Source organism: Olea europaea, unplaced genomic scaffold, assembly GCF_002742605.1.
Source record: "Olea europaea var. sylvestris unplaced genomic scaffold, O_europaea_v1 scaffold1564, whole genome shotgun sequence".
In the NCBI taxonomy this organism is placed as follows: domain Eukaryota; kingdom Viridiplantae; phylum Streptophyta; class Magnoliopsida; order Lamiales; family Oleaceae; genus Olea; species Olea europaea.
In genome coordinates, this window is record NW_019233246.1 from 6860 (window position 1) to 27612 (window position 20753).

General features: G+C 34.9%; 1 pseudogene; it reads right to left on the bottom strand.

Moving 5' to 3' along the window:
- Nucleotides 1-7940: 7940 nt before the first annotated feature.
- LOC111376827 overlaps nucleotides 7941-20753 on the bottom strand; it is a 38936-nt pseudogene continuing 26123 nt past the window's right edge.

Here is a 20753-nt window from a genome sequence, read left to right on the forward strand (position 1 = left end):
TGGGATATCCAGATTGGTGGACATCCAAGAGCAAACGAGGCACAAGTTAAACACCTCTACCTGCGGTACATTAGGTCACGGCAAATCAGAGCTCCTCCACCAAGAGTGTTTCCCCAAGTCTCTCCACCCAAGCAATACAATCAATTATTGGAGCAGTTAAAATCTTTTTCCATGGCATTCACAGGTACCTCCAATCAAGACCCAAACTTATCCCCAAATTCGCCGTCTAATTTCTCCCAGAACATAGCTCCATGGGTAATAGACAATGGGGCAACGAATCATATTACCTCTTGCCCCCCTCACTAATTTAAAGTCTTCCAGTTGCCCTCATTTTGATTCTTTACCTACAGGTACACATGTTCCCATATCATCTATCGGTGATTTATCTTTATCTCCTCGTTTAACTCTCTCCGATATTTTATCTGTTCCCGATTTTCAATTTAATTTATTATATGTCAGCCAATTAATAAAATCCCTTAATTGTGTTGTTTCTTTTTTTATTACTTTCTGTATATTTCAGGACCTAATCACGAAGATGCTGATTGGAGTGGGTGAAGAGCGTAATGGCCTATACTATTTCAAGCATGCTCCACCAACTGTTCTCTAGTCCTCTAGTCATATCTCGTTCAATACATGATATCAACGTTTGGGTCACCCTTCTTTACATAATATACCACAATTTATTTCATATCCGCAAGTTATTGATCATTGTGATATTTATGGTCGTGAAAAACATACTCGTTTACCTTTTAAATTAGTTGCTAATAAAAGTTTGTTGCCTTTTGACTGCATATATTGTGATATTTGGGGTGGTTATCAGAATGCTTCTCTATCTAGCGCTCATTATTTTTTAACCATAGTTGATGAATTTACTCGAGTCATGTGGATATACTTAATGCGTTTTAAATCCGAAACTTTGACCTTTCTCCGTGCATTCTTTGCGATGATCCAAATATAATTCAATTTCAAATACGTCACATACGTACTGATAATGGCCAAAAATTCCTTGCTCACAGTACACAAGATTTTTTTGCAGAATACGACACTCTTCATGAACATTATTGTGTAGAAACACCACAACAGAACGGTGTTGCTGAGCGAAAGCATCGCCATATTTTAAATGTGGCTCGGTGCTTACGCTTCCAAGCTTACCTTCCTCTTACATTTTGGAGAGAATGCGTGCTTATCACTACATACCTCATCAACCGCACTCCATCATCATCTCTATAGAAATTTTCTCCATTTGAGCGCCTTTACCACCATTCTCCTAAATATGATAATTTACCTATCTTCGGTTGCCTTTGCTATATCAATACCATTTTTGTCCATTGTGATAAGTTTCAACCTCAAGCTCGTCCTTGTGTTTTCTTAGGATATCCTTCCTCTCATAGTGCATATCAAGTCTATGACCTCGAAACCAAGAAGATTGTCATCTCTAGAGATGTCACCTTTATCAAACATGTTTTTTCCTTCCAACTTGCAGCCCAACCCGCCCCCACACCCACTATCTTGCCACTTCCTATCCCTGAATCTCCTATCCTACCAACAATTCCTTCTCCTTTTCCAGATCCTCTTCTAGCCCCCTCTTACTTGCCCGCCATACTCTACATCGTCCTACCTGTCTTACTGATTATGTCTGTCCTACCTTACCTTCATCTTCTTCCATTACGTCTTCAACTGCTGTAATTACATCTTTAGGTATGACATATCCACTCTCTCATTTCGTCTCTTATAATAATTTTTCCACTACTCACTTTGCCTTTTTATTTGCTCTCTCACAATCTTCTGACCCTACTAGTTACTCTCAAGCTGCTAGGCATTCCCATTGGCCTGATTCTATGCAAGTTGAACTTTGAGCTCTTGAAACTAATCATACTTGGTATCTTACTCCACTTTCCTCTGGTAAGAAACCCATTGGTTGTAAGTGGGTCTTTAAAACTAAATTACATACGAATGGCTCCATTGAAAGTTATAAAGCTCGGTTGGTGGTCAAAGGTTACACTCAGGTTGAAGGCCTTGATCATAATGATATTTTTGCCCCTGCGGCCAAACTTCTTGTTGTTTGTTGTGTATTGGCGACTGCAGCTGCCTGTAATTAGCATCTTCATCAACTTGATGTCAATAATGCTTTCTTTCATGGCATTGTGGATGAGGAGATCTACATCTCATTTCCTCCTGGTTATGGACGAGAGGACGAGACTTTTGTTTGTTGCCTAATGAAATCTCTTTATGGTCTTGAACAGGCATTTTGTAATTGACAATCCAAGCTCTCTTTTATATTATTATCTAATGGTTTCACTCAATCTGCAGCTAATCACTCGCTCTTCACTCGAGCTGCTGGATTTTCTTTTACTGTTATCCTAGTCTAGTTTATGATATTTTGGTTGCAAGCAATGATCTCTCTGCTATTACTGCTGTCAAGACTTCTCTTGATCACAAGTTCAAAATCAAGGATTTAGGCACCATGAAGTACTTTTTTGGTCTTGAGATCGCCCAGTCACCTCTTGGTATTTTTGTCAACGACCCCAAATATACACTGGACATTCTTGCAGACTCTAGTAACTTGGGTTCCCGACTAGCTACTTTTTCCATGGATCCGAATTTAAAACTTATTCTTGATGATGGCACTCTACTCCCAAACACAGGTTCATATCGACGCCTAGTTGATCGGCTCTTGTACATCACTATTACTCGGCTAGACATCTCCTTCTCTGTCAATATGCTAAGTTAGTTCAAGCAGAATCCTCGAGACTCACACCTTACTGTCGCACTTCATGTTCTGCGTTACCTAAAAGGCTCTCCAAGGCATGGTCTATTCTATGTAATCTTCAACTTTCTAGATATTTAGACTTGGCTGGGCAAGTTGTCCCACCACTCGTCGTTCCACAATTGGTTTCTCCATTACTCTTGGACATAGCCCTATCTCGTGGTGCACAAAGAAACAGACTATTGTTTCTCGATCCTCCGTCAAAGCTGAATACCGTGCAATGGCTATGACTACATGTAAACTCGTCTAGCTCAAATCTCTTTTTACATGATCTTGTTGTTCTACATCCGCAGCGTATTCTGCTCTACTGTGACAATGAAGCTCCTATTCATATCACGTGAAATCCTATCTTTCATGAATGCACCAAACACATTAAACTTGATTGCCACTTTGTGCGTGAAAAATATTTATCTGGGCTCATTCTCCCAACGCATGTCTCATCCAAGCTACAGCTAGCTGACATTCTTACTAAGGCACTCGAAAAGGATTTATTTCATCATTTCACCCACAAGTTGGGCATTACAGATCTCTATACTCCAACTTAAGGGAGAATATTAATAGAAATTAAAAATATCTTTCTTTTTGTCAATATCTCATATATTTTCATTCCTAGATTAGTTTTGATTCCTATTACAACCAACTACACGTGTATTATATACTCCACTATATATTGAATCAAAATCAATAAAAAAATTGCTTCATTCATATGAAATTTAACACAATTAGCCAAAAAATGACAAATAAAAAAATTGATTGATTTAAATGGGCAAATAAAAATTGAACCAAGCTTGAGTTTATAATTGATCTCACTGAATATTATACTAATTCTCTTTGCTTAATAACATCTGTGCTTAGAGCTCAGTAAGCACAACTTATACTCTAAAAATAAGAAACGAATTTGACTAAAACTAGGAGCAAAATACACTCACTAACATTAAAAAAATCAACAGAAGCAAATCGTTGAGCAGGCGAAGAAAGAATTTTAGGTTATTGAAATAAAAAGCTGAAGATCGATCCATAACAGATACCATCTTAGTTTAATTTTTCCATTCTAAAAAATATAGTCGGGTTAATGCATTCATTCCTTTGGTAGTTTGCTTTAGTTCCATTGAATGATTTGGAAGTTCGCTTTTATTTCTTTTAATATGAAGTTGAACCGAGAATCAATGATTATAGAATTGAACCATAACTAAACTGAATGGCACTGGTTTTGTTTAAGATATTGAGAAATTTCCGTGGACATGTATTCTCCTCCAGAATTAGATTGCTAATTTCCTTTTTTTAATATAAAATTTTCGATTCGGTTACATAACTAAGATTCCGAATTATTAATGCAAATTTATGCACATTCAGAATCAATTGAAAATTTGGAATACAAAATTAGGGTTTTCGAAGTTTGAAGAAGTGCAAAGACGTTCTATTGTGTGCTTCTAAATCAAATGGTTTTGGATTCAACCAATTCACGATTTTGGGTGCTAGAATATGAATAGAACCAAAACAGTTGTTTCTTCATTCTATAAACCAAAATCATTTAATTATTAATCTTAACTGATTTAATTGATTTCTATTATTTTGCTCGCCCCTAAGAAAACCTTCAGGCACATAGGTAGATTTTGGACGGAATGTAAACACTGTGACGTTACTTGAATTCTAATGAATCTTGAGCAATTAAAAATGGAATAAAAGAATTTGAGTGACTAAAATGAAATTTTATTGAAACTCGAAGTGACCAATAGTACTTTTTACCCTATGAAAAAATCATCATTGCATTGGAATATATAATTCTTTATACTCCTTCAAAAACTCGCCCATTTTTATAGATCCTTCTTGGCCTTTAATATGTTTAATTAAATGCTATTGACTTTATAATTGGCACTTGTAGGGTTATAAGAGAATTAATTAATCAATTAATGTGCAATCATTTCACATAGGAAGGTAGGCCAAACCTAAGAACCAAGAGACGATAATTGGCATGTTTTGAATGTTAAAACAAACAATATTGCACAGTATATCACAAAGCATAAGAAGTTAAAACATATCGCACTGTTGTAAAAAGTCATGTCTAGTATGACACACGTACTGTGGCAAATACACGGAGAAGATTTGATGCAGGAGATTTCGAGTCAAGTGATGCTGAGTTGTTAGATAGCACGTTGATGGTGTTAAGATACCATGAGTTGGCAGATCGTGCAAAGATGGCAAGTGATTGTGATCTTTTCTTATTTGGGGTAGTTATGAACACATTTCTGGTAATTTGACCAGAACTTTTGGCTATAGATATCAGAATCACTATTATGACCCTAATTCGAAAAGCTCTTATATGGGAGAAACTAGGTACGCGATTGAATTTTAGCAGCGTCTACCACCCCCAGATAGATGGTCAGACCGAGGTGGTGAACCGAAATTTGGGTAACCTTTTAAGAAGTTTGGCAGGGACTAAACCGAAGCAGTGGGATTTAGCATTGCCTAAGATACTTCTTTACATATTCTATTTTGGTATGATTATTGTGATTTTGCTATTTTTGGTAAAACTTTGATATTTTTGAATTTTTTCAGCTATATAATCTGGCTTGTAGGTTATTTTTCGTCAGACTGCAGTTTAATAAACTTGAATTGAATTTCAAAGAATTTTCTCAGTCTTTGGGCATTTTTCTTCATATTTTTTTCCTGTAAAATATTTGTTGCTGCTAGCCTATAGGATAATCGTTATCTTGCCCAACGTTAAGATTGAATTCAGCTAGGATGTTCAAAGACGACCTCTTTATTATAAGACACTTCTATGTCAAGTTTCTTATCTACGAAGTTAGTTGCTTGAATTCATTAATCTTCCTGCAAAGAGGCATATACATTTCTATTCTATTTGTTGGCATCTCCAAGCTAAAGTACAAAAGAAGAACTGAGGCATTTAAGCGTAAACTAAGTTTGAAAAAATTGCAGTCACTTTCAATTTTGTCCATGCGAAGCTAAAATATATTTACTTACATCTATCTTTAATGTTCGTGACATCCTTCTAGTTCGAAATTATTTATCAAACCTAGTTTTCGTAAAAGAACATCTGATTGATATCAAGAGTATAGGGATAGTTGAACTAGCTCTATATGATACATATGCAGGTGTATGTCCGTAGGCTTTGAATCGGACTTACCTTATTTGGGTCCAACCTAGTTTTGGACAAGTAAACGCATAAGTTCTAGGTCAAGTCCATGAACAAAAGTAGGTTTGATTAATGTGCACTTTCAAAACAAGATTTGTCCCAATTTAAAAAAGTCATTTCTTACACTGAAAATTTTTAACACCAAAAAGTAGATAAAGTTCAGAAAACTAGAGCTTGATTCCGAATTTCATGTTTCAATAAAGAAAAACAAAGCCGACTAGTTATGAAGGCTTACTTCAAGAGCTCTCCACATATTAACCATAGAAATAGCATTTCACAATAAATATGGTTAGTTTTTGGTGCGATATACTGTATACGAAAAAAAAAATACAAAACTTTGAATGGGGCGTATGAACTAAACTCCAATCAAATGAAAGAATCTTCAGTATTACATTTATCTTTATATATGCATCTACATGATCCGTAATGGATTGTCTTTATTAATTAATTTCAATGGGTTTTTTCTTAATAAGCAAGTGAAGCCTAAGCTTGTTGCAGCTTGCATTAGTATCATGGAACGGTACCTTTGTTAGAAGAGCTATTCGCATGGTCCTAACGAGAGTGTTGGGAATCTACTTATACATGCACAGCGGAATTTAAAATAATTTTCGATTCCCACCAAGAATCGCCTTTGTGTTTAGATAGAAATTGTGATAAGATTGTACCTTTTTCAGATCTGCAAACTTCTTTGCTTTGCTTTCAGCTCCATCAACCTTGATTTGCCACCACAGCTGTCCAATTGTCCAGCCTCCAACGGTGATCCACACAGAGAATAAGGTTACAACTTCTAGGGTTTTTTCTTGTGCCAGCAAGAATAATGAAAATCTTATGGACCTCAAACCCTAGTTATGTATTTATATAAATCCAAACAGGTTCGGCCCGGTCCGGTCCAATAATTAATTAATCCAATTAAGTAAACCCGATCCGTGAATTAATTAATCTAATTAATTAATTTATCCAACGATTGTTAAATTAACTAATTGGCAATTTGCAATCTTCCAATTCTCTTTTGTGTGTGACCCATTAGGTTCCCGACCACGATGCCTAACGACATGAAATATTATTTTGATATAATCAAAATTGATAAATTAAAACACCCTTTTAATTTATCGTCAATTCACATTCGCCGTCCTTGATTGACATCTAGCAATGTGTCAGGGCAATACATGTGACGGGAAATGTCACGTGGTATGACAAAACCAAATTCGTTCGTTTACCGTGAAACTATAATCCCTTCGTCAATATGATCCGATCAATTACGAGATATGGAGTTGTGTCAATCTCGATCATCGATCATATTTTTCACTCCACTATTAAGTCAATATAAGTCGAAAACTCCTTTTCGACTTATGAGTACACCTTGGCCAAGGATTTCATCATCGACTTAATTGAATGAAACGCAGATCATAATCTTCTACTATCTAAGAGTGACGAATCCTTTATTGATCAATCACAACCTTCATACGATTCTTGACATACCCGAACGATATCGTATTAGCGGCCCTTTTCAGAGCAACATCCAACACCGCCAAAGTATGACTATCCTCATATAAGGTACTATGACGACCTCAAGTCAAAGGACCAATTCCACTGCCGAACGTTAGAGATTAACCACCGACACTCCGATAGTTATCCACGTGGAATCTCTCGACGGGTCTCCAATGTTTTGTTCTATAACAAAAACATCCACGTGTTCATTTAAGTGTCACCACACTTTAGTTTGTGAGATCAGCTACTTACTTCACAAGTAAGAAATGTCACACGTGATGGTCTATCCGTAATAACGATATCCGTATCTCGTTATTACTTACGACCACGGATGATTTAAGATTCAATCAGATGTAATTTGTATCTCACAATCACAACTCTTTGTGATTAACAAATTACAAATATTTGAATCTACGGACTCTATTATTTATTTAATTGTCTATTAATTAAATAATAGATCTGCCATTTAATTGCATTAATTATATATAAAAGCATTTATGTCCAAAGTTGATTGGACCTAGGGCATAATACTTACAGAGAGTAGTCGGGATTCGGCTCCATGAGGTTTATCGGGTGAACATTCTAAATTTCATAAGGTTGTGAAGTCAAGGGCTGGTATTCGGATAACAGCATCATGTTCATTTGCAACTGTGCTCTTTCAGTTTTAGCTATCTGCACCATTTCATCAAATTTTAGCGATCTGATTGTATAGATTGCTAAACTGCGGCATATATCAGCCTTTCTTAAGTCTCTTTTTCTTTTTTGGTTCTTGTGGGGGCTCGTAGAGAAAGAGGTATATCTTCGTACCTTTGCCCATAGATACATGTTGACGTTGTGCAGCTCTAACTCCTGGCACATCAAGTCATATTGAAACTAGATTTTAGCAGGGAATGTAAATTCTTGCAACAAATTAATTAGTACATTAAATTGAATAAAATAGATTATATTGTGGATAAGAAAAATATGAAAGATGATTGGGATTATTGAGATAACATTTAAGAAAATAAGAAAATTTATTAGGAACAAGATGATGGCTTTTCTTTTCTTAGTTATACACCATCTAAGTGCAGGTGGAGCTTTTAGGTCGCACCTTGACCCATTGAGGGGTTTGTAAAGGTGCAATTGTATCTTTTGATTACCCGCAAGTGAACGAGATCGTGAACAAGTAATAAAGTGGTGTGTAGAATGTTGAACCTACAAGGACTATGTATTTGATCAAGTTAAAGCTAATAATTTCCTTAATCGAATTGTAAAGTCGAGCTATAACTAACACTATTAAATCTATTAATTAACTTGAAAACTATGTAAAAACTTATCAAATTTGAAAGACGTATTGCTAAGATGTCGAATCCCTCTTCCTATTCAATTTTTTAGTTAAACAATTTAAATTGACAATTTGAAATCATGCTTATTGGTTAATGTTCCTATTTTATTTAAAAGCCTCTCTCGATAACTATTAAATCTAATCCTACACATTATTTTCCTATATTTCCATGAAAAATACGAACGTGCAAGAAAGCATTAAACGAGTTAGAACATTCATAAAAATCATGTGAAGCATATAGGTATATCTCTATCCTCTATTGAACTCACAATATTTATTATTATGTGTCAATGATCCTATTGTCTCTCTCGATAACAATAAAATTCACAAACAATTCAACTAATGATGAGTTAATTGAGAAGCAAGCTAAACTATAATAAACATCCAAACAATTAAACCAATTTAACGTCAAATTAATTATTCAAACCAATATTTCATAACAAGGGTTAATCACATCTTAGCAATATAAAAAAAAAAAAAAAAAATTAGCCAAGCATATGGTTGAAATTAAACAGATAACAGATAGAAGACATCACCAAAAATCGACGATAATTTCCCAATTCCTTCCAAACTTCCCCTTCAATCTGCTTCAGTTCCTAGTTAATTCCAGTCACTATGCTTGACTTCTCCAAGCTATTGTGGCCTTTTTTTCTTTTTCTATTTTCTACGCTTTTCTTTTATGTTTTTCTCCAGCCAACTGCCGACTTTATTTGCAGTAACCAACTGAAATTTTTTACTCCAAAACAACTCCCCAAATCAGCCGAAATTACTCTTAGTTTCTGCCAATTTTCTCCACAAGCTGCTGCTTTGCATGTGTATACATATATCCTCTCAATTCTTCATGCAACCGACGACCAAGCGTATTTGTGTAATTGCACCAGCCGCCTTTTATCCTTCAAATTTTGTCCCCCCCAACCGTCCATTTTCTGTTGGCGTTTATATATAATTTCTACAGCAACCCAATTTTTTTGTTTTCTGATTCCCAGCAGCTCGGCTTTTGTTTTGTGCCTAATCTAATAATCTTGGCTGCTCTTTTTCTTTATGGAATTGCCCGTGCGTTCATATAACTATAAACCTAACGGCCCACATTTTTCTGTAGGCGTGTATCCTCTTTATCAGTTCCAAAGGTTCCAATTTCGGCCGAATTTGTGGCCCGATTAAATTTTCACCATTTTTCTCTCCAAGTCCTCAATTCTTTCAATACAATGAAATTCAATCCTTGCCAAACTAATTTGTTGCAACCCATGTATTACTTGATTCAATTCAAGTCCTTCACGTTGTAAAGTATGAAATTTGATCTCCAAACTTTGCATCCAATGGCTAATTTAACCCTCATATTTTGGATTTTGCCATTTTCACCCGTTTTTGCTTCTTTCCTTCAATTCCCTTTTCATTCATAAAAATTTACCTATTAAACATGAAAACAATAATTTAGAATACAATTTGTTAGAAGAACATTCAAATATTGCTATTTTAGGATCCCAAATAAGTGTATAAAATATACTTATCAAACACGCCTAAACTTAAACATTTGTTTGTCCTCAAAGAAAACTATAACCCCTAAATAATAATAAACACACAATCATGGAAAAATATTTAGTTGGATAATCTAGCTTTTTACCTAAGGATTTGAAATCACCGTATTAATTCTACAAACCACTTCAAAGTCACAATACCAAACCAATATCAACTCTTCCAATGCAAAATCAACATGTTTATGTGTGAAGAATTAAGTAGACATTAATGAATACACATGTTATTCCAAATCCCGATACTTAGTGGTCAAATATGTCCTTTCATCACTCGTAAGGTCCACACATCCCCAAACTTGTTCTCTTTACTCAGTTCTTAGCACATGATCTAAGGTTGAATTATTCATCATTATCCCCACAATCTCTAGTTTAGGTGATATCACTAGTTGCAAGTCAACACATTAATGAACAAGAATTATCTAATCATTTGATTGCTTCAACTGTCACGACTCAATTAGACTAATTATCCTTCATCGAAAGTCAAATTTCCTCGAATAGGTGTTGGGACTTAACAAGGAATTTAATTTAATTTTTTTTTTTTGGCACTCCTCCTTAAGTTTTCTAGATGACCCCTATAGCAGGTTTTAGGTCGATGACTCCCAAGTCAGACGACTTTAGGGCACCAGATTTTGAGATACCTTTATAGGCTTAATAACCCGTGTTAAAAAGGCTTCGAAGAGAATAATTATTTATTTTTATGTTTTCTTTAAGAGCAACTCCATCTCTAATTAATTTCTAAATGACCCCTGTAATGAGTTTTAGGTCGATGACTACTAAGTCAATAGACTTTTGGACATCAGGTTTTAAAATACCCTTATAGACTTAATTATCCGAGTCATAAAGGCTTCGAAGAGAATAATTATTTATATTTTATTTTCTTAAAGGTAACGTCATCTCTGATTGCTTTCTAAATGTCCCATGTAGCGAGTTTTAGGCCGATGACTACCAAGTCAATTGACTTTGGGCATCAGATTTTAAAATACCCTTACAAACTTAATTGCCCGAGTTATAAAGGCTTCGAAGAGAATAATTATTTATTTTTTATTTTTTTAAGGGCAATTGCATCTCTAATTGCTTTCTAAATGACCCATATAGCGAGCTTTAGGCCGATGACTACCAAGTCAATTGACTTTTGGGCATCAGATTTTAAAACACCCTTACAGGTTTAATTACTCAAGTCATAAAGGTTTCAAAGAGAAATTTTCAAAAATTTAAAATATATGCATTGATTTATGCAATGTCCCTTATCACACATCTATACAAGCAAACCAAACTCCAAATTAAGAATTTCACCCAATTTTATCATGTTAATCAAAGACCATCCACATAAAAAAAAAAAAAAAAATCACACAATGAATCCACATTCACATTTGCATCTTCCTACAATAGTAAAATCACCCACAAACTATGTTAAATTTGGTCTAAGGATAATAATTTAGTATGGTTTGGGAAAAGCATCCATGTTCAACTAAATCAACCTATTAGAAGCATGAAACAACTCATTTCATCACAATGTCAAACTCAATTCTAGTGTGCGTGTAATATCAAGTTTTGCAAAGTTAAGTTTCAATTAGTCTAACATGTAACTTATCCACAGTTCATAAATCAACACTAAATCTCAAATTTTATCATCATTGTTGACCTAGAATGTCTAAACCACACAACTGAATAAAAGAGATTTTTTTTTATTTTTTTAGAAATTTTTAATTTTTTCTAACCAAAACAAAAACATAAAAAAATACGAAAAATAAAAATTAAATTTTTTTTTCACCATCAAACTTAAAATCAACATTGTCCTCAATGCCATAAAGTATAAATAAGCACATAAAGGGGCAGGGAAGAAAAGGAAGAAGGTACTCCCCAAATTTTATTGTTGAATGTGTGAGGCCCTATGTGTGACGACTAGGCAAAATTTTCATTATGGTTTTCCCTTGGTTTATGTTGGGTTGAGTGTTCCGCGACGTCATATTCTTGTATATAGCAATTCAAATCAAATATTAAAAATCAAATAATCTAAAACACGTGTTACTTAACCCAATTAATCAAAATATCAATAATAAATAAATGGCCTAAGTGGAGTATTAAAGATGGTGATATCCTACAAATTAAAACGTGCATAAATCTAACCCAATCTAGTAATCAAAACAAATATATATACTACGCGATGCAGAAAGCAAAATGAAAGGGTTAGAATATTGGGTTGCCTCCCAATAAGCGCTTAATTTATATTCTTTAGCTAGGCTGTCAAATCGATCATTTGGGGTCGTGAAGTTGGGTGAGTGACTTCTCTTTAAAAAAGTTGACAGCCCAATATGCTTTCAACCGCCGCCTATTTACTTTGAAGGTTCATTTTGTCTCGTAAGTCACTTCAACTGCCCCATGTGGAAAGACTTGAACAACTGTAAATGGACCAGACCATCTAGAACGCAATTTCCTAGGAAAAAGTTTCAATCTAGAATTGAACAACAATACTTTTTGACCTGGAGGGAACTCACGCCTCTGGATGTATTTATCATGCAATTTCTTTGTCCTCTCCCTACACAGCTTTGCATTCTCATAGGCATCAATCCTAAATTCATCTAACTCATTCAACTGTAGCATCATCTTATCTCTAGCTGCTGTCAGGTCCATGTTTAATTGCTTTACTGCCGAATATGCTCGATGCTCCAATTCTACTAGAAGGTGACAGGCTTTTCCAAATAGAAGGCGGTATGGTGACATGCCTATTGGTGTTTTGTAGGCAGTTCTGTATGTCCACAATGCATCGTCAAGTTTTCATGACCAATCAGTTCTTGAGCTATTCACTGTCTTCTCGAGAATTCTCTTTAGCTTCCTCTTTGACACTTCCACCTAGCCATTTGTTTGGGGTTGATAAGGTGTAGCGACTCAATGTTTCACCCCATATTTTGCTAATACTGATTCCAAAAGCCTGTTGCAGAAATGTTTACTGTTGTCTTAGAAGACCCGAAATGCCCAGCATGAGTAGAAGAGTGGCAACACTCCAAAATTTTAGAGACCTCTTCATTTGGTACACACCATCCAATGATTTGATCAGCATCCCACCTATATAAGATGGGATCCTCCCAAAGATAATACTTCAGCTCTGAAAAGAACTTCTTCCTTTGGTGGTGTGTAAACTCAAGTGGAAGCACATTACAAGCCAAGTAGTTTACTATGTCCGCATACCATGGCCCACTGTCAACTGAAAGATGCGCTCATCTGGGAAAAAATCCTTTATATCACCCTTCTCTTTCTATTCTGCTTGTTCAGGTTTTGAAAGATGGTCTACTACCATATTTTTACATTCCTTTTTGTCTTGGATCTCCAAATCAAACTCTTGAAGGAATAGTATCCACCGAATCAACCTGGGCTTTGCATCCTTCTTAGAAATTAGATATTTCAAGGCTGGATGATCTGTATAGACAATAACCTTCTATCCCATGAGATATGATCTGAATTTATCGAAGGTAAACACAATGGCCAATAGCTCCTTTTATGTGGCTTCATAATTCAGCTGTGCTTCTATCAACGTCTTGCTTGCGTAGTAGATAACATGAAAAAATTTATTCCTTCTTTGACCCAATACTGCCCCCACTGCATAATCATTAATGTCACACATTAGTTCAAATGGCATGTCCCAATCTAGTGTAGCTATAACCAGTGTAGAAATTAACTTTTCTTTCAGAGTGTTGAGGGTTGTCAAACACTCTTCGAAAACGTTGAATGACGTGTCCTTTTCAAGCAAGTTGTAGAGAGGCTTTGTAATTTTAGAAAAATCTTTAATAAACCTCCTATAGAACCTTACATGGCCGAGAAAGCTACGTACTCCCTTAACTGAAGTTGGTGGAGGAAGCTTCTCTATCATCTGAATCTTTTTTTTATCCACTTCGATGCCATCTGTTGAAATCATGTGCCCAAGTACTATTCCTTCCTGCACCATGAAGTAGCACTTCTCCTAGTTTAGCACTAAATTTGATTCGTCACAACGTTGTAAGACCATTCCCAAATTTGAGAGGCAATTTTCAAATGATGAACGGAACACTGAAAAGTCATCCATGAAGACTTCAATAATTTTCTCCACCATATCTGAAAAAAATTGCTAGCATGCATCGCTGAAATGTGGCAGGACCATTACATAACCTGAATGACATCCTTCTGTATGTAAAATGCCATAAAGACATGTAAATGTAGTCTTCTCTTGATCTTTTGGAGCTACAGCAATCTAATTGTAACCCGAATACCCATCCAAGAAACAAGAGTGTGAATGTCCAGCTAGTCTCTCCAACATCTAATTGATAAAGGGCAAAGGAAAGTAATCTTTTCAAGTTGCATTGCTCGGTTTTCTATAGTCTATGCATACTTTCCATCCCGTGACTGGTCTTGTCAGTATCAACTCATTGTTCTCATTCTTTAACACTGTAATACCTCCTTTCTTTGGAACAACATGGATTGGACTAACCCACTTGCTATCAAAAATCGGATAGATGATGCCTGTACAAAGAAGTTTCAATATCTTTGCTCGCACAGCGTCCTTCATGGTGGGATCTAATCTGCGCTGATTTTCCACTGTTGGCTTATACTCTTCTTCCATCAAGATTTTGTACATGCATATTGATTGACTAATTTCTCTGATGTCTGCTGTAGACCACCCAATGGGTGTTTTGTGTTCCCTCAAGACCCTTAGTAATCTCTGCTCTTCTAACTCTGTCATCTCGTTTGTAATAATCACAGGGAGTGTAGACGACTCTTCTAAATATGCATACCTCATATGTGATTGCAATTGATTGAGCTCAAGAATTGGTGATTTCTAAACAGAAGGTAGTGGTTTACTTAGTTCTGAACCAAGTTCCTCAAATTGTCTTCTCCTGATGGGTGGAGCAGATTCCACAATGTAAGCGATCTGACTTATCTCTTCAACTGTTGATGTTTTATCTCGTGAGTGCACAAGAAGATTCTCCAAATGGTCTTGAGGATGCTCAAGAATGAAAGTCTCTTCCACAGTTAAATCCACTATATCAATGTGGAAACAGCTATCTGATTCTGTAGGATACTTGATAGCACTGAAGACGTTGAATGTCACATGCTCATCATTTAATCGCAACATCAATTGTCCTTTCAAAACATCTATTAAAGCTCGACACGTTGTAAAGAACGATCTTCCCAATATCAATGGCACGTCTTTATCCTCTTCAGTCATATACAGAATGACGAAATCCGCAGGATAGATAAATTTATCGACCTTCACCAATACGTCTTCAATAATTCCCTTGGGAAATTTTATGGACATGTATACCAACTACAATGAGATCGATGTTGCCTTCGTCTCTCCCAAGTTGACTTTTCTGAAAATATAATAAGGCATGAGGTTAATACTAGTACCTAAATCAGCATTATTATCCCCAAATCCTTTAGTTTAGGTGGTAGCTTATTCTAGAAGATGGCACTGCATTCTTCATTCAGCATTATTATCCCCAAATCCTCCAACTTTTCTTATTTCTAAGTGTTTCTTTTATAAATTTCGCATAGCTGGGCATTTGTGCAAGTGCATCCGCAAATGGAATGTTGATCTGCAGCTTTTTGAATACCTCAAGAAACTTCGAGAACTGCTTGTCCAACTTATGCTTTTGTAGCCTGTGTGGGAATGGGAGTGGTTGAACCATTTCTTTTGTAAGAGCGGTTACATTAACCTTTAGATCCACTGGTACTTCTTCTTGGTCTTTGTTCGATGTAGATTCCTCAAAATGTTCCTCAACCCTGGTAGGTACATTTTCTTGTGTAGCAACCGACCTTTTCACAATTATTTCAGGTAGCTGTACCCCACTGCGAGTAGTTATAGCCTTGCAGTGCTCCTTAGGGTTTGTTTAATGTCACTAAGCAATGTTCCTGGTAGTCTCTCTAAAAGTACATTGGCTATTTATCCCATTTGATTCTCCAAATTTTTATGGCAGCACCCTGAACTTGCAAGCTCTTATCCATTCTCTGCATGTGTTGAGTGTATATTTCTACTAACTTAGTCACAAGATCTTCTAGTAAAGACTTCTTCTCATTCTACTGAAATTCGGGTGGTGTGGCCTGCTGTGGCGCAATCTGAGCTCCCTGATTATTACTCCATTGAAAATGTGGGTGATTTCTCCAGCCCGGATAATATATGTTAGGATTTGGATTGTGTTGTTGCCTTTGAAAATTCTGAGTGCAATTCACGTCTTCTACTGTATGAGCAAAAAGAGATCCTACGTTACAATCAACACTCTTGTGGTTCCATCCACAATGTTTGCATTTCAGTCCTACTATCTAGGCTGCACTCATCTGATCTACGTTCTGTGCCAATTATGCCGATTGTGCTGAAAGTGTTGTTAAAGAATCAACTTCGAATACCCCCAACAACTTTCTTTCCACTTGTTCTTTCAGTAGGCCAAAGTACACTGGTAAATGCCAAGTCCTCCATGATTTGGTAGACCTGCTCCGTGGTTCTTTTTGTGATAGAACCGTTGCATGCGAAGCCTACGTTAGCCCAACTAATCGGGTTCAAACTAATGTAGAAATATTGCACTTGAAGCCACTTCTGCAATCCGTGTTGTGGGCACTGGCGAAGTAAACACTTGTATCGTTCTCAATCCTTTGAATAGAATTCTGAGTCCATTTGCTTAAAAGTAGTGATCTTATCCCTTAGTTTTGCAATCCTTTTCAGTGGGAAATATTTCCTAACAAAATTTTAACTCAATTGGTTTCATGTTGTGATGCTCTACGGTGGGCAAGTGTCTAACTATTCTCGGGCTGAGTCTCTCAATGTGTATGGGAAGAACCCTAGTCTAATTGCTTCACTTGAAATCCCCGGATACTCAATTGTTGCACACATGTCCAGAAATCTTGATATATGAGTGTTGGGATTCTCATTAGCTTTCCTAAAAAATTGTAGCACGTTTTGGAACATATTGATGACATATGTTCTCAGGTGGAAGTTTGCCTAACCAAACGCCTGATATACGATACTGGACTAGCTTTCCACTATCGGTGGAACTATATACTCTCCCATGAGCCTTGCATTTTCATTCACTGCAGTGATATTTGCTTGTGCTACTCCCAAATTTGCCTCGATGGCTATTTGATTCGGATTTTCGTTTGCCATGTCTTCCTCTTTCTGTTTTTGGTGTATTTCAAGCTGTTGTCTTTTTCGAAAATTGAATGTTCGTTCGATTTCTAGGTCAAATTGAGCAAGATCATTAGTTCTCGAATTTCGCATACAAATTCCTGAAAAAAGAAAGCAAGAAACACTATAAAAATTTTCTAAATTAATGAACTAAATTAAAAATAAATAAAATTCATATTAAAGTTAAAATTAACTAAAACTAGTAAAAAACAATAGTCCCCAGCAACGGCGTCAAAAACTTGATCGTTTGATTACCCGCAAGTGAACGAGATCGTGAACAAGTAATAAAGTGGTGTATAGAGTGTCGAACCCATAAGGACTATGTGTTTGATTGAGTTAAAGCTAATAATTTCTTTAATCGAATAGCAAAGTCGAGTTGTAACTAACACTATTAAATCTATTAATTAACTTGAAAACAATGCAAAAACTTATCAAATTTGAGAGACGTATTGCTAAGATGTCAAATCCCCCTTATTATTCAATTTTTAGTTAAACAATTTAAATTGACAATTTGAGATCATGCTTGTTGGTCAATGTTCCTATTTTATTTAAAAGCCTCTCTCGATAGCAATTAAATCTAATCCTACACGTGATTTTCCTATATTTCTATGAAAAATACAAACGTGCAAAAAAAAACATTAAACGAGCTAAAACATTCATAAAAACCATGTGAAACATATGGGTATATCTCTATCCTCTATTGAACCCCCACAATGTTTATTATTATATGCCAATGATCCTATTGTCTCTCTCGATAACAACAAAATCCCACAAACAATTCAACTAATAGCCAGTTAATTGAAAAGCAAACTAAACTATAAGAAGCATCCAAACAATTAAACCAATTTAACGTCAAATTAATTATTCATAACAAGGGTTCATCACATCTTAGCAATACAAAAAAAAAATAAAAAAAATTAGCCAAGCATATTGTTGGAATTAAATAGATGACAGATAGAAGACATCACCAAAAACCGACAAAACGTAATTAATTTCCCAATGCCTTCCAAACTTCCCCTTCAATCTGCTTCAGTTCCTAATTAATTCCAGCCACTATGCTTGACTTCTCCAAGCTGTTGCCACCTATTTTCTTTTCTATTTTCTGCGCTTTTCTTTTATGTTTTTCTCCAGCCAACTCCCGACTTTAGTTGCAGCAACCAACTGAAATAGGTTAAAAGACAAAAATAATTTTAAATTGTTTATAAAATTACAATGACATAATTTTGTTTTAAAAAATAAATATACCCTTAAGTTACAAATTAAAAAATCAAATACTTTTCATTTTTTAATATTTAACTACTTCATTTAATTATTTTTTTAAAACACTTACTTCAATAAAAAAATTAATATTTAATTTAATTCCTTCTTAAAATATTCACAAAACTTCAATAAAAAAATTAATATTTAACTTAATTTCTTCTTAAAATATTCAGAAAAATAAATAAAAATGAAATCGAAAAAGTCTTCCGGGCAGTCCGGATCCGGACACGTGGAGTCCTTAATGGACCATGGTCGGTTCGGCCCGGAATTTTTTTTTTTTTAGAGAAAAAAATACGAATCTTATAATTTTTTTTAAAAAAAATTCTAATCTAATTCGTTTCCCATAATTTATTTTTCATTTTTTTCTTCTTTTAATTTTTTTGCTCATTCATGTATGTATTTTTTTCTTGAATTTAATTTATTTTTCATTAATTTAATTCAATTTATGTATTATTTAATTTTTATTTACTCTTTTTAATGTGCGAGGAAATGATTTTATTTCTTACATACTAATGTATGTAATTTGACTTGTTAAATTTTAAAATATAATAAATTTTGATAATTTCGTATAAATATTTTTAACGTGTATTATTTTTGCAGAATGGAATACCACCTAGACAATATCATGAAAGCTCATTTTGGGAAAAGTTAAGTTGTATCGGTATAGGAAGGACTCGATGAGGAACATATAGCCATACTCCGTCGATCATTCCTATGGTCCTTCTATCCGTTGAAGGACATGCAATTTTTTGTCCAGATTATTGATTCCTTATTATTTTGGTTTCGAAAGCCAGTCGATGTCGATCGACCTTTCAATACAACTATAACTAAATAATTAATTAAATAAACAAAATAATCAATGAAATATTTAAAGAATAAATTAAATTAAATATTAATTTTTGATTTCAGTAAGTCTTTAAAATAAATAATTAAATAAAGTAATTATGATCATGTCTAATTACGATCCTATGAGCAAATTAGAAGACTGTACTCAATCCAGCATGTGAACTCCTACCAGACTCATGTCTCTATCTGATTACGATCCTGTGAACAAATTTTATGTGTAATAGTGAGATCACGTTGAGTAACAATTATCTCGAGAATAATGTTTAGATGTGAAAGATTGATAGAGTTTCGACTTACTGAGAATTAGAACTAGTACATTTTCTAACTATTTTATGAAAGTAAAAGGCAGTATTACTAGTTATGTAACCTTAACATTTCCACACAATCAATACGTTCTGTCTTTCGTTCTTTCCAAACCACAAATAAGTTCATTAATTATTTAGGCATACAAGCAGTCATTTTTTATATACAAACCACAACTTATAAGTAAATAATAAGTTTAAAAACAACAAATAAAAGAAAGAACAACGAAAACATTAATTTTATTAACAAGTTCACAACACATGTCCTCACCCGATATCTAAACTAAACTAAAATTATTCCAAAATTATATGAAATGAAAAAAATATATATTTTTTCAACAATCCAAATCATAATTCAACAAACTACATCAACAAATCACGTCTAACGTTTAAGAACCCTCGACATAAACTTTCATTTCCCTAACACTTGACGCTTATCTGCACTTCTGAATGAATCGCCAGTGGCTAGGGTTGTCAATCGGTTCGGGCTCATCACGAGTCAAGCCGAGCTCGGCTCGTCCAAAAATGGGAGAGCTCAGCTCGGCCCACGAGCTAGTAGCTCGTGGGTCAAGCCGAGCCCCGACTCGCGAGCAGATGTTATTTTTCATTTTTATTTTTTTTTTGGGAACAAATAGGTAAATTGGAAAATAAAAAAGTAATTTTTAAATCTTAAATTATATATAAAAAACTAAGTAAAAAATTTAAACCCTCCTCCTTTATCTGGGTTTGGGACCGGCTACTTAAATTTAGAATAGGCGGAGTTAAAAATTGTGTTGTTTGTTTGTGTACAATTTTTTAAAGAAAATTGAAAACAAAATTAAAAATTATTTTTTCAAGTAACGCTGCGCGTCCCCTTGCAAATAATTTTCGAAGAAAATCCCTTCTAAAAATTGAAAGGGTAATCGAATGCCCTTTCAATTGTCAGAAGTCTTC